Source organism: Thunnus albacares, chromosome 1, assembly GCF_914725855.1.
Source record: "Thunnus albacares chromosome 1, fThuAlb1.1, whole genome shotgun sequence".
NCBI lineage: Eukaryota > Metazoa > Chordata > Actinopteri > Scombriformes > Scombridae > Thunnus > Thunnus albacares.
In genome coordinates this window covers 24638320-24651054 of record NC_058106.1, presented here as the reverse complement: position 1 = coordinate 24651054, position 12735 = coordinate 24638320, and positions in this window count along the sequence as shown.

Below are 12735 nucleotides of genomic sequence, written 5' to 3'. Positions count from 1 at the left end.
AATTATCAAAGAGTTTTCTCGTTTACCCTTTGTGGTTTCCAGCCATGCAGAAACATTTGGTTTGATTTCTACAGGTTTAGATATTGTTGTCTCTGTTGTCCTCTCCACATGACTGACTTTACACTTCACACACCTGCCTTCATTTCCCTATTCAGACAATTGTTACACATAGGGTCTCCCTCTGGTGAGACGTTCCGCTGTGCGCAGCAGATCAGAGCCTCGTTACCCGCACCTCTTGGCTCGGGCCTCTGCTGTTGCCAGCAGTGGGTCTGTGCCCCTCAGGATGGCACTGATAAATTCTCGCTCCATTGTGAATAAGTCCTTTATACTGAACGATTTTTTCATCTCAAAAGGCTTGGATATTCTGTTTCTGACTGAGACTTGGCAGAGGAGCTTGGAATATACCTCCCCCCAATCGAACTGTGCCCGCCGGACTGTACTTTAATCAGCACTCCCAGGACCTCCGTCCAGGGTGGAGGACCTGCCGTGGTTTTCAGAAAACGCTTTCAAAGTCAGATGGTTAGCACTGGGGCTTTCTCCTTGTTTGAACTGCAGATGACCAAAGTTGGTTGTTTAAATCTGTTTTACTGTATTTTAATATACCGACCCCTCTGGGTTATAATATTTCTTTTATGTCTGAATTCAGTGATTTTTTGTCCTCTATCATTAGGTTGGACAGAGTTTTTATGGTTGGTGATTTTAAATTTCACGTAGATGACATTTATTGTAGCTTTGCTGCTGATTTTCTTAATGTCACTGAGTCTTTTGATTTTATTCAACATGTGTCTGATCCCACATGTATTAGGAGTCATACCCTGGACATGGTTTTTACGCTTGGTTTAAATATTGATTGTATTTGCTCTGAAGAGCTGCATGTTACTGACCATGAATGTGTTCTGTTCAACTTGTCTTTTAATTTAGATTCTCTGCCCAGTAAATGTGTAAAGTGCTTTTGTATCTTAAATCACCTCTCAGTTAAGAAGTTTTCTGCAGCTTTTGACCCAAGTGCAGTGTGTTGTCTTCTCACACTGATGTTACTCGTCTGGTGCACTCCTTTAACACACATTGCTCCACCATTTTGGATAAAGTGGATCCTAGCAAAATGAGACTTGTTCCCTCTGTCAATTCATCCCCCTGGTTAAATGAAAATATTTGTTGTTTCTGGTGTAAATATTGGAGTGTAGAGCGACTGTGGAGATCCACCAGGCTCCATGTGCACTGTCTCCATCACAAAGACCTTTTAAATGAGTTTAACAACATGGTTAAAAATGTGAGAGCTTCCTACTTTGCCAACATAATGCCTTCAATAAATGCAACCTTATAGTCCTGATTGATATAATCAACAACATCGTCACTCCTGCACCTCCTGATGTGCCTGCAGGATTGCAGAAACTTTTTCTCTTTCTTTGTGGAGAAGATTATAGATGTCAGGGCTAGCATCATCCCCTCCTCTGCCTGCTTTTATGCCAATCCAACTCTACTGTCAATTTTGGACTGCTTCTCTCCTATTTCCCTGCAAGACTTCACTTATCTGGTGGGCAGTACTTCCTCCAGCCCTGCTGATATTTTACCAACATCCATACTTAAAAATGTACTTGGGTCTATTAGTCCATGCCTGGTCTCTATTATAAATAGATCCCTGCAATCAGGCTGTGTTCCAGCCTATTTAAAACATACAGTTGTTCAGCCTCTTCTGAAAAATACTAACCTTGACCCATCCCTTCCCAAAAACTACAGGCCTATATCCAAGCTGCCTTTTATCTCAAAAGTTTTAGAAAAAGTTGTTGCCAAACAGCTGACAACTGTCTTGACTGCACACAATTCCAGGATAAATTCCAGGAAAATAGATCAATTCCAGGAGCCTTCCAGTGAAACAGCTCTTCTCAGAATTTCCAATGACATAATGATGTCTGCTGATGTGAGTGAGTGCTCTGTTTTGGAGCACCCTGGACTGGTTCTCCTCCTGTCTCTCTGATAGGAGTTTTTCTGTTGCTTGGTGCGTACATGGCTGAAGCTGCTGCTCTTTCCTGTGGTGTGCCGCAGGGTTCTGTCTTGGGTACTATACTATTTGCTCTGTATATGCTTCCCTTGAGTCATATTATTAGCAAATTTAAAGGCATCTCTTATCACTGTTACACTGATGATATTCAGATATTCGGTATGTCTCTTTTAAGCCTGATGAGACTGACAAACTATCCGTTTTGCACAATAGTCTGACTGCTATAAAGGACTGGATGGTTTCTTTGATTTAAGAATCATTGCCACACTCAGGTCTATTGTATCACAACCTGAGCTAGGAATGATTATTCACACTTTTATATCATCCTGGCTGGACCACTGCAATTCCCTTTTCACCTGCCTCAGCAAGTCGTCCCTGGACCGTCTACAAATGGTCCAGAATGCTGCTGTGAGGCTGTTGACCAGGCCCAGCAGGACGACTCACAGCTCACCCATCTTATCATCTTTACATTGGCTTCCCATCAAGTTTAGGATTCATTTTAAGGTTCCTGTTTTCACATATGGAGCCCTGCATGGTCAAGCACCTGCACTAGCTCTGACCCGCTCCATCCTTATATCACCAGTAGGTCACTCAGGTCTTCTGACCAGGGTTTACTGGTGGACCCTTGCGCTCAACAAAAACAAAAGGTGGTCGTGCCTTTGAAGTGGTGGCTCCAACATTGCTGACTCCAACACTCTATTGACGCCTTTAAAAAGCAGCTCAAGATTCATTTATTAAAACTGGCCTTCATCTCGCCTCATACCATCTAGTGTTTGTATTTTGTGTGTTTTTAAGGTATGTTGTTGCCTGTGTTTTATTGTTTATTTCTTACTATTTTATGGTTTTATTTCTTTAGCATTTTTACTCTTGTGAAGCACTTTGTGACCATGCTCTGTGAAAGGTGCTATATTAAATAAACTTTACTTACTCTCAGATTTCTGCTGTCACTCCATTAGAGTGGAGAACAATGTAAAACAATATGCAAAATGTGTGCTCTGTGGATTATCTGGAGTAAAAGGGACACTGTTTCTGGAAAGAGATGTTGCTATTGAATCATTTTAAATATCGGATTTTAATGCTGAAAGAACACAAACAACAAGCAACTGCTGTATTAAAGACTGAAATTAAATTAAATTAAAACAATACTCTCTGCACAGCTACACCAGACAGAAATGACTAAGAAAATGTGCTTTCTTGTTATTTGGGTGAACCAATTAATGACTTGTGTACTCCATTGGCTGAATGTGTTCAGTGGCTGCCTGTTGGGTAAGAAAAATACATTAACTAATCTAAAAAATCTGTTCTATTCTTTGAGAAATGGTCAACATGATGCATGAAGTACATCTGAACATCTTTTTTCAAGACAAGAAGAAATAGTGAAAAAAAAGTTGCATAACCCTTTATCTTGTGACACAGGGAGGATTCAACTATGAGCAAATTATTTGAACAGTCTAATTTAAGGAGCTCTAGTCTGTGTGTGTGTGTGTGTGTGTCTATGTGTCTACTTTTGTTTGCTTCTATTGCAGCAAAAATGTGCTACCGATGGCTTACATAAAGAGCCAGTAAGCTTATTTTGGATTTTACGATTGTATGTATTTGTGTTCTTCATGTTTGCATGCAGGAATCAGTGTGAGAGCTTGTGTATTTCCTCATGTGTTCCTGTACTGACTTGTGTTTGTACATTTGAATAGGAATGTCATTTGGGGTCCAGGTATCATTGGATAATTCATTTGTAATTCAAAAACCAAAAAACGGTAAATAGGTTATTTGTTTCAAAACAAAAAACAAAAAAATCGTTTTTGGTGTCAGAATCAAATAACGAAAGACCAATCAAACCCGGCCCGTATTTGATTTTTGCTGATTCGTTTTATCGTTATTCCTTTTTGGATTGAATATCAACATCAAGCCAATTCGTTTTTGCGTTTGATACGATAGCGGAAGCGACTTATGGGTAGGCTAATGTAGCCGCTTCTGCTACCGTACAAAACTGACAAAAATACTTGATTTCTAAACCAAAATTACATGGTCTTTTGAATTTGGTTTTCTGGATTTTCGTTGGGAAACAAAAAAGGAATAGATCACGTGCTTTTGTTTTTTGTTTTTTGTTTCAAATGAAAAAAGGAAAAAACCATGTGACTTCCGTTTTTGGTTTCAAACGCAAAAACGAATTGGCTTGATGTCCGCAGACCTGTGCAATATTCAATCCAAAAAGGAATAACGATAAAACGAATCGGCAAAAATCAAATACGGGCCGGGTTTGATTGGTTTTTCGTTATTTGATTCTGACACCAAAAACGTGTTTTTTGTTTTGAAACAAATAACAGATTTACCGTTTTTTGGTTTTTGAATTACAAATGAATTACGAATTATCCGATGATACCTGGACCATTTGGCCTAATGTGAGAGACATTCTAACTCATTCTCATGCAGCCTTAAATATTATTGTCTCTTCTCTTTTCAAAACATGTTGTGAGAGCCTGTTTCATAAATTAATCATTATTTCTGCCTGTAGATTTAGTTGGAGGCTGGCTGAAGGTGTACGTCTGAAAAGTGGATTCAGCTGCTCAAAAAGCTCCCTGGAGGACGAGGTGAATGACAGGCAGACCAAATCTCTCTGCCTTTGTCTGTGGAATGAATTAGGCTAATCTTAAAGAATGGTAAAATCATTTTAAGAAATAATTCTATTTTTAGTGATACACATTTCCCTTTTTATTTAGTAGTTTACCTCTTCATCTTCTTTCACCTTCTGTCACCAATCTGTTGATTTTCATTAAATGCATACAGAGTAATCAAGTTAACAAGGGCTCAAATGGGCCGTTGTATCAGGTGCCAGTAAAGTCCCTGCATGGTCACACACACGCTTGTAGCATTCAATCTCTTTGCGCTGCACACACACTCACACATCGCAGCCATGTGAGAAGCCACTTCACACCTCTCTATATATCAGGCTTCAGACTCTGCTGAGGGGAAAGAGGTTGAAGGGTAAAGCTGGTGTAAGTGTTAATTGCCTAGCATCACAAGGGTTCAAACAAAATCACAAAAAAAAAATATTTTGGTGTTGCTAGCCTGTTTTGGGAGGGGAAGAAACGTTCTACTTACAGATGAAATACATGTACTTAAACTGTTATGTAGCAAACTGTTGTGACTTTTTAAAATGTGTTCATATAGAACTATCCTCCATACTCATAAGAAAGTATGTAAGTAAGCTTTTATTTATATAGAACTTTTTAAAACACACAGTTACAAAGTGCTTTACAGACACATACACATGTAAATTTGAAATAGGTAGATTAATAAAATAGACAAACACGACACAGAGAGAAATCAACCAAAATGAAATAAAACAGGAAATGGGAACAAGAAGGGAGGTCTATAGAAAGGCTTGCTTTCTATTCTATGGTTTTATGTTTCATGAACATTTCCATTTCATTTCAATTTTATAACAGCAGGTGAGTAATCAGTCAGTCAGTAATAATCTTGCTTCATAGAGGAATCATAGCTACAGTTACAACACAAACCAAACAAGCAAACATTTACTCTTTTCATTTACATTTAATGTTAGTCAGGATAGAGGCACTTATCACTTACTGATCTCTATTATTCAATATTTACCAACCATGACCTTACAGGGATGTCAACATAGAGTCATAACTACAAAGTCATGTTAATGCACCAACCTTTATGTAGACTGAAATGGGACTGAAAGTGTACAAATAAAGGTTAGTTTACTCATCAAGAGCCTGTGAAAAGAGTTGTGTAATGGAAGCATTAAACAAAATGGAAACTCCACCTACTTTATTATGTCATAAAACTGAAGTTGGGAGGGGGTTGACTGAATAAGAACTGTTACATTGTTAACCAAGTTTTATTTAACAACATAAAAATCAAGACTGTGCTTGATAATTAGATTGTTGATTAAAAATGATTAAATAAGATTTTCCTGCCGAAGACCTGACATTTAATAAAGCATCATGTCCCAATTTAAAGTTTAATTAAAAGTTTATTTAAAGTTAAAGACTGATGAGGAATGGATGTTAAATTTGATCAATTTGCAGTAGTGGTTTCCAAGCAGATTTGCCAGAGTTGGAGTGCACCATTCTTTTCTGTTACCTATCAAGACAGGAAAAGAGAAAGTTACCTACACACTGCATGCCTGGACCCAGCAGACATCAGTAAGACATCAAAAATTGGGGATGTGGAGCTTGAAAAATGTGGGCAGTTACCGGGCAAGGAGGGTCTAACAAAAATACACTATTCGTTGCATGATTGGAAACCATACAGGATTCAGGCAGTTTTAAATCAGGATGTTTCAGCTTTTGCTACATTGATTTTGTCAATTTTTTAAACTGCCGCTTGAATTTCACACAGCTTTATACAAGTGAAATACTAAATCAATGGAGTACCACTTTAAGATGATTTCGAAATGCTGATTGAATGGGGAAGACCTATTGAGGAGAATTAGCCAGTGTCAGAGCAACAATGGTAAAGGCAAAATCGCCTTTAGATTTTGCTGAAACAAAATCTTTCATTGCATATTTGTGACTTCACATGACTAATCTAAAATGAAACTCCTGCACAACAGAGGGAATTCACTTGTCAGAAACTGATAACTGTCCCAAAGAAATCTTTGGTTTCATGTGTGAAAAAGCATCAGCTCTGTAGAACTGCATCAGCCCTTCTGCATTGTTGTTGGAGGAGGAGGGTTATTGTGTAGATCTACAGAGCTGATGCTGAAAGCATGCTGACCTTTTCTGTCTGGAGCAATATGGTAACATGACAACCCATATGAAGATGCTGTTAGAGAGGCTTGCGTGCATTGTAAACTACTCTTTATTACATCCATTCTTGACACCAGAACGGCGTTGACAGTGCAGAAATGATATATTGACTGCTCGCATGCTTCAAAGTTCCTCTTCGAAAAGCTTCCCTCAGGAAAAATACTGCAGAGTATCACACAGCAGAGGCAGTAGAACCCTTCTTAAACTGTATACATGAATAATTGATGCTTTTTATCTTGTCTGAATTGGTTTTATGTATTTACTAATTATCACTGAAATGATTGCTGGCACTCTCTAGGCATTTTATTTTTAATTAACTGTTTTTATTTTGTACTTTTAGTATACCTTTTAAGTATGTTGGTTGTTTTATTCCTCTTAGTTTTTAATGGCGGAGCAAAAACTAGAAAAAGAGTCAAGTCAACTCTGACCGACATTTGGAACTGTTCGTCCTCCCTGATAAGAGACTGGTAATGAGATCTGGAGAGATGAAGGGAATCGTGGCAGGCGGTTGCTGGACAAAAGAAGGTGTGACAAGCGTGGCATTTGCATGGCATTTAATCCCTGTCAGCTCCATCATCCTTCTACATTTTGTCAGAATAGGCACATAGCAGCTGCAGAGGAGGGAAAGCAGTTTGGTCCATCTCAACGAAACACAGACACAAAAAGATTACGATGTGTGAGTATCAAAGAGGAACATACTGCAACACATTTAGAGGGGAGAACAAAAAACATTCTGATGTAACTATAAGTCTTTGTGGTGATGTGTGAAGAGAAAATCTCAAGGCCTTCAATCATGTTGAAACAAATGTTCAAACAACCTGATCTTTAATTTCATCTCTTAGTGGCACCAAATTTTTCCCATTTTTTAGCACTCTTTTTTGTCTTTTTGTTGTTGTTTCAGAGGAACATATATGACCTTGAATCACTTGTATTTGTTCTGTATTTCTCAATTCTATTACAGTCTGTACCTCTGTTGTAAAACACAGGCAATTTCATGTTGCCATAGCAGCACAGCACTTCCAATTTGGAGCTGTCGAACAAGCTACATCCACACTGAGATCATTAACTTAGAGAAAGTTAAGGCTACCTCTCTTGGGTAATGCTGAGAAGGACATGCCCTTTAACAGTAGAATTCAACAGGACACAGGAAGTCGGGTAAAGTATAAGCTCGGCATTCAAGTCCAGACTTCTGAAATAATCAACACTGTATTCTGTGGATCAATTCAAAAAGCTTTGCATTCACATGGCTGTTTTGCTGCAAGTTTCATATTTGCTTCAGATAAACTAAGTGCATTATGAAGGGATCTTCTAATGGCCAGTATGAATAGGAGGAATGATTATGGCAAAAAAAAAAACCCTATTTCAATGTTCAATTGATCACCTGACTATTGTTTTAAGACAGACTTGAAAAATTGTGAATCTGTCCTTTAAGTTATTCTTTAACTGTACAGTGTAACTACTGTGTCAACTGAAGATGATGTCAAAGCAGCCAGATATAATCAGTCACTTTAAAGTTCAGTAAAGGCAAAATCAAATCACCCTCTTACAGGGAACAGTTAACATGAGGGCAACATCAGACTGAATAACTGAGTAGTAAGAAAACAATCTATTATCAGGCTAATTCAAATGGTTAAACTTTAAAGAAAATGGTTGCTAGGCAACTGACAAGGACGGACTCCTCTCTTGTTATCTTTTCAAAAACAGTTAGCGATTTTTATGTTTTATGCATTTGAACACCATGCTGAGGATCAAGAAAGAAATAGACAACAAAAATCTGCAGGCTCTTCTGTTTTATCAGCAAACTTCACAAATCAGCTATCAGAAAATTCCCATTTACAAAGTCATGTATGCAACAACATCGTACCTATCATCTAGATTCCTCTCATCAACCCAATAAACACGAACACATGTGAAGGCAGCTGCGAGAGCTGAGCTTGAACATGGTTTATAAAAAAGACAGATTAGATCAAAAAAAATGTGAATAAACACCAGGAGGATGGCGGGAACGGCACTATATTGGCACAAACAGATAAACAGATTGTTGTAGCCTATTTTTTTAAGCTCATGACTGTTTTGATGCTCAGTTCTTCTGGTTATTTCTGACTGATATCAATTTAATATATTTAATAGTCATTCATGACCAAGCAAGCATATCATTGATGAATAAAGCCTATCTATGATTAACAAAAGATCCTGAACAGAGCAAATTCTGTTTTGGCAAGCAGTGGAAAAAAGTTGATCAGGTGATACAAGTCACTGTATCTGTGGTATTATTGCCTTGTGATGTACAGTAAATATTAGGATTGGTGATGCAGCCCAGATGGCTTCAGTTTCCCAGCTACACATGGGGACTGAGTACAGAACCTGGCAGCTAAGTACACAACATGCTTCCAACAGCAGACCGGCTTATAAAATATCATTGATTTGTATTATTTCTACCTCAAAGCCCCATTCTTGTGTTTGATAATTGGATATACAGATGGTCAGAATCAGCATTGCGTCTGCCTTGATGCTGAGCTTTAATGTGATAGGAAATACACAATGACTGTAGTCTACATGTCGGGATGAATTAACTGAGAGTGCCACATTTAATTGATCTTAACAGAGTGGCTTTTTTAAAGAATATTTTTTACATAATAATGGCTAATACAAATTTAATTATTATATATATAGTCTGATTGTATAATTCAATTCAATTCAATTTTATTTATATAGTGCCAAATCACAACAAAAGTCATCTCAGGGCACTTTTCAAATAGAGCAGGTCTAGAACGTACTCTATCATCTACAGTATATCAAATATTATTTCAAATACATAATTACACAGTGCTTTACAGAACCAGGATTGAATCAGGGGTTGTATGGCACCTTTCTTCTACTTGGCCTCATCCACCATTAATCTCTCTTTGTCACTCACAGTTGTGTTTCCATCACTTCAGAGGACATTACATTGACTTGCCTTAATTTCCTGGAGACTTACCCTAACCTTAAACCAAGTCTTCACCTTAAAATTTCATGATTTACATTATGGGGACTTGCTTTTCGTCCCTAAAAGGGCAGCAAGTCCCCACAATGTGCTCTGTAAAAGTATTTTGTCCCCACAATGTGAGTAATACAAGTTCACACACACACACACACACACACACACACACACACACACACACACACACACATAACCTGGAGACTTACTCTAACATTAACCTTAAAACAAGTCTCAACCCTAAAACGAATTATGTTGTTGGGACTTGCATTTTGTCCCCATAAGGGAGGGGAGTCCCTGTTATGTGAATGTGTAAAAAGGCTGATGCCTCCACAACATGAGTAATACGCGTTCAAACAGACACAATTATAGTGTGTATTCAACAGTTTTTAAAAGTAATTCCCTGTTTGTTCTTTATCTGAACGAGACAGATGTGATCTGAAATAACCTCAAAAGCTAAAATGTTCAGTAACTGGGCAGTTTTACCACATAATTTAGATGATGAATACTCTAAACAAATTGCCAGATGGATAGTCTGCAGAGACTTTGCGTGTGTCTTGGGAATTGTGATATATATTTAAATTAAAGGGAGCTTAATTACATTTTCTTTTTTTCTCTAACTTAGTAGCTGAGCCTGAATGCAGCTTTTAAAACAAATACAGGTAACCTAGAACATACGTGTCTGTGTCCACATAAAACATGTTTACACAATATTCATCATCCGTGCTAACTCTGGTTTAAACCGCAGTAAGAGACTGTCACTGTTGACCTCAGTCAGTGCTCTGCAGGAGTGATGGAGTCAGAGAGAGTACACTCTGAGACGGGCAGAGAGTAATGGCCTCTGACAGGAATATTAATATTTTAGAAGCCATCGTGGAGAACCTCTTGCACTCTGCTGCAGAGCTGCTAAAAAGTTCTTCTTTTTCCCTTCAAAGGCTCCATTTTTGTTTAAGCTAAAAATGTCCAAAAAAGACATTTAATGATTGTACATACATTTTACAGTTTTCTTTTTTTTCCTTACAGATAAAGAGAGAGCTTGTTTTAAAATCTCTTTCATTACCACACTATCTGCGAATCGTTTAGCACTATCACAAGCAAAGCCTAGTCTGGCCTTTGCATGCTTTCTTCGCATAGTTGTGGGTTTCCTCCAACTGTCAAAAAACATATTATCAGCTGCAGTGAAGTATTTAGTTGCCCACTGGTGTAAATGTGAGTGGGTGCTTGTCTACCTGTTAATTCTGCACTAGATTATGCTGGTAATGTGTCCAGGTTTTCTCTTTCTTAAACTGAGCCTGCCAGTTAGTGCCTCCAGTCCCCAAAAAAACTCCTCATGTCACATAATTTAAGTTATATGTGATGTGGTTTAGGTCTGCCAACCATGTGTGAGGGTGCATATCAGTGGGCAAAAAGAGTAAAAAACTTCTATGAGTCAGGTTGGTTGGTGTTGCAAACTAAAGCCCTGCACATGTGAGGATATATACACTGTATGGTGATAAATTAAAGGAAAAACCAAAACAAACTGTCTCAGTAAGGTGTACCACAAACCAACAGAACAGCTTCAGTGTGATTAATACCATTCCCCGGAAAGAAATTCCCATAATTGGTGTCTTGATGATTGTCGTGGAGAGTAGGGGTGCAACTGACGACTATTTTCATTATTGATTAATCTGCTTATTGTCTCGATTTAGTCTATGAGATGTCTTCAATTATCTTGTTTTGTCTGACTAACAGTCTAAAATGTTAAGATATTCAATTTACTGTTATAAAAGGAGAAAAGGAGCAAATTGTTATATTTGAGAAGCTGGAACCATCAAATATTGGTATTTTTGCTTGAAAAATGACTGAAACAATTAATTGAGTGCCAAAATAGTTTAATTTTCTGACGATCGACTAATCGATTAATCGCCTAATTGTTGCAGCTCTAGTGGCGAGCGCTGTTGAACAAAAGTCTCTCCCAAGGTGTTTGGCTGAGTTGAGATCCGGTAACAGTGAAGGCATTTGATTCACGTAGTTTCCGTTATCATGAAACAGTTCATTTTTAATTATTTTGATTTTATTATTATTATTATGATTAATTGTATTATTAATTGTATATATTATTTTTGTGCTTTTGTCCTTTTTTTTTGTTTTTTGTCATTATGGGTGTCTGGATTTGGGAACTTATTTGAGTTATACTGTATATCGTCTGTTATTAATTGTGTGTTTTGATATGTTATCAATATACACTAATACCAGTATCACGGCATGTTATCTTGTAATGCTTAGATATAGGTGTGCCCTTGTTTTACCGCAAATACTATTGTTCTTTCTGGCAGTTTTTTTTTTTGTGCAAAATTATGGCAGTTTTACATCTGAATGACACACACATGTACAAGTTGCTGTGTATATGCTGGAAAAAGATTCTCTGCACTTTCTCACACACTCAGATTGTCACCAGAGGAGTTTTGAAGACAGATATTTGTTAAGTAATATCACAAAATTTACATCTTCATTACTTACTGTAGATGCCTTTACTGTGAAGTTAAGTGTCTCTCTCTATTTTTAAAAAAAATCTGTGGCACTTCATATAATCTATTTTATATATTCATCACATGTAACTCTATTTGGAAAGATCACGTAATTAACGATAATCACCATATGTGAGAGTCAGTATTCAGCACCATGTGAAGTCAGTAAACAGCAGCTGGCAGCAGAGGGGTGAAGGAAGAAATGCAAAAGGCTGTAATCTGATGTCCTGCAGGGAATCAAGATGTTACATTTGTGCAACAGTTAATGGGTTTAAATCAGCAGTGTTTTTCTTTAGGGAAGCTGTCTGCTGAACCTTCACAGCCATAATGAACACATTTAAGAAATCACTTATATCGACAGTGATGAAGAATATTTTCCCTTCTCTCTCATCTTTCACCTTCATGTTGTATCACCTGGACAGGCAGCTGTCATCATCCCACTTTTCTGGCGTGGAGAAAAGCATTTGTTGT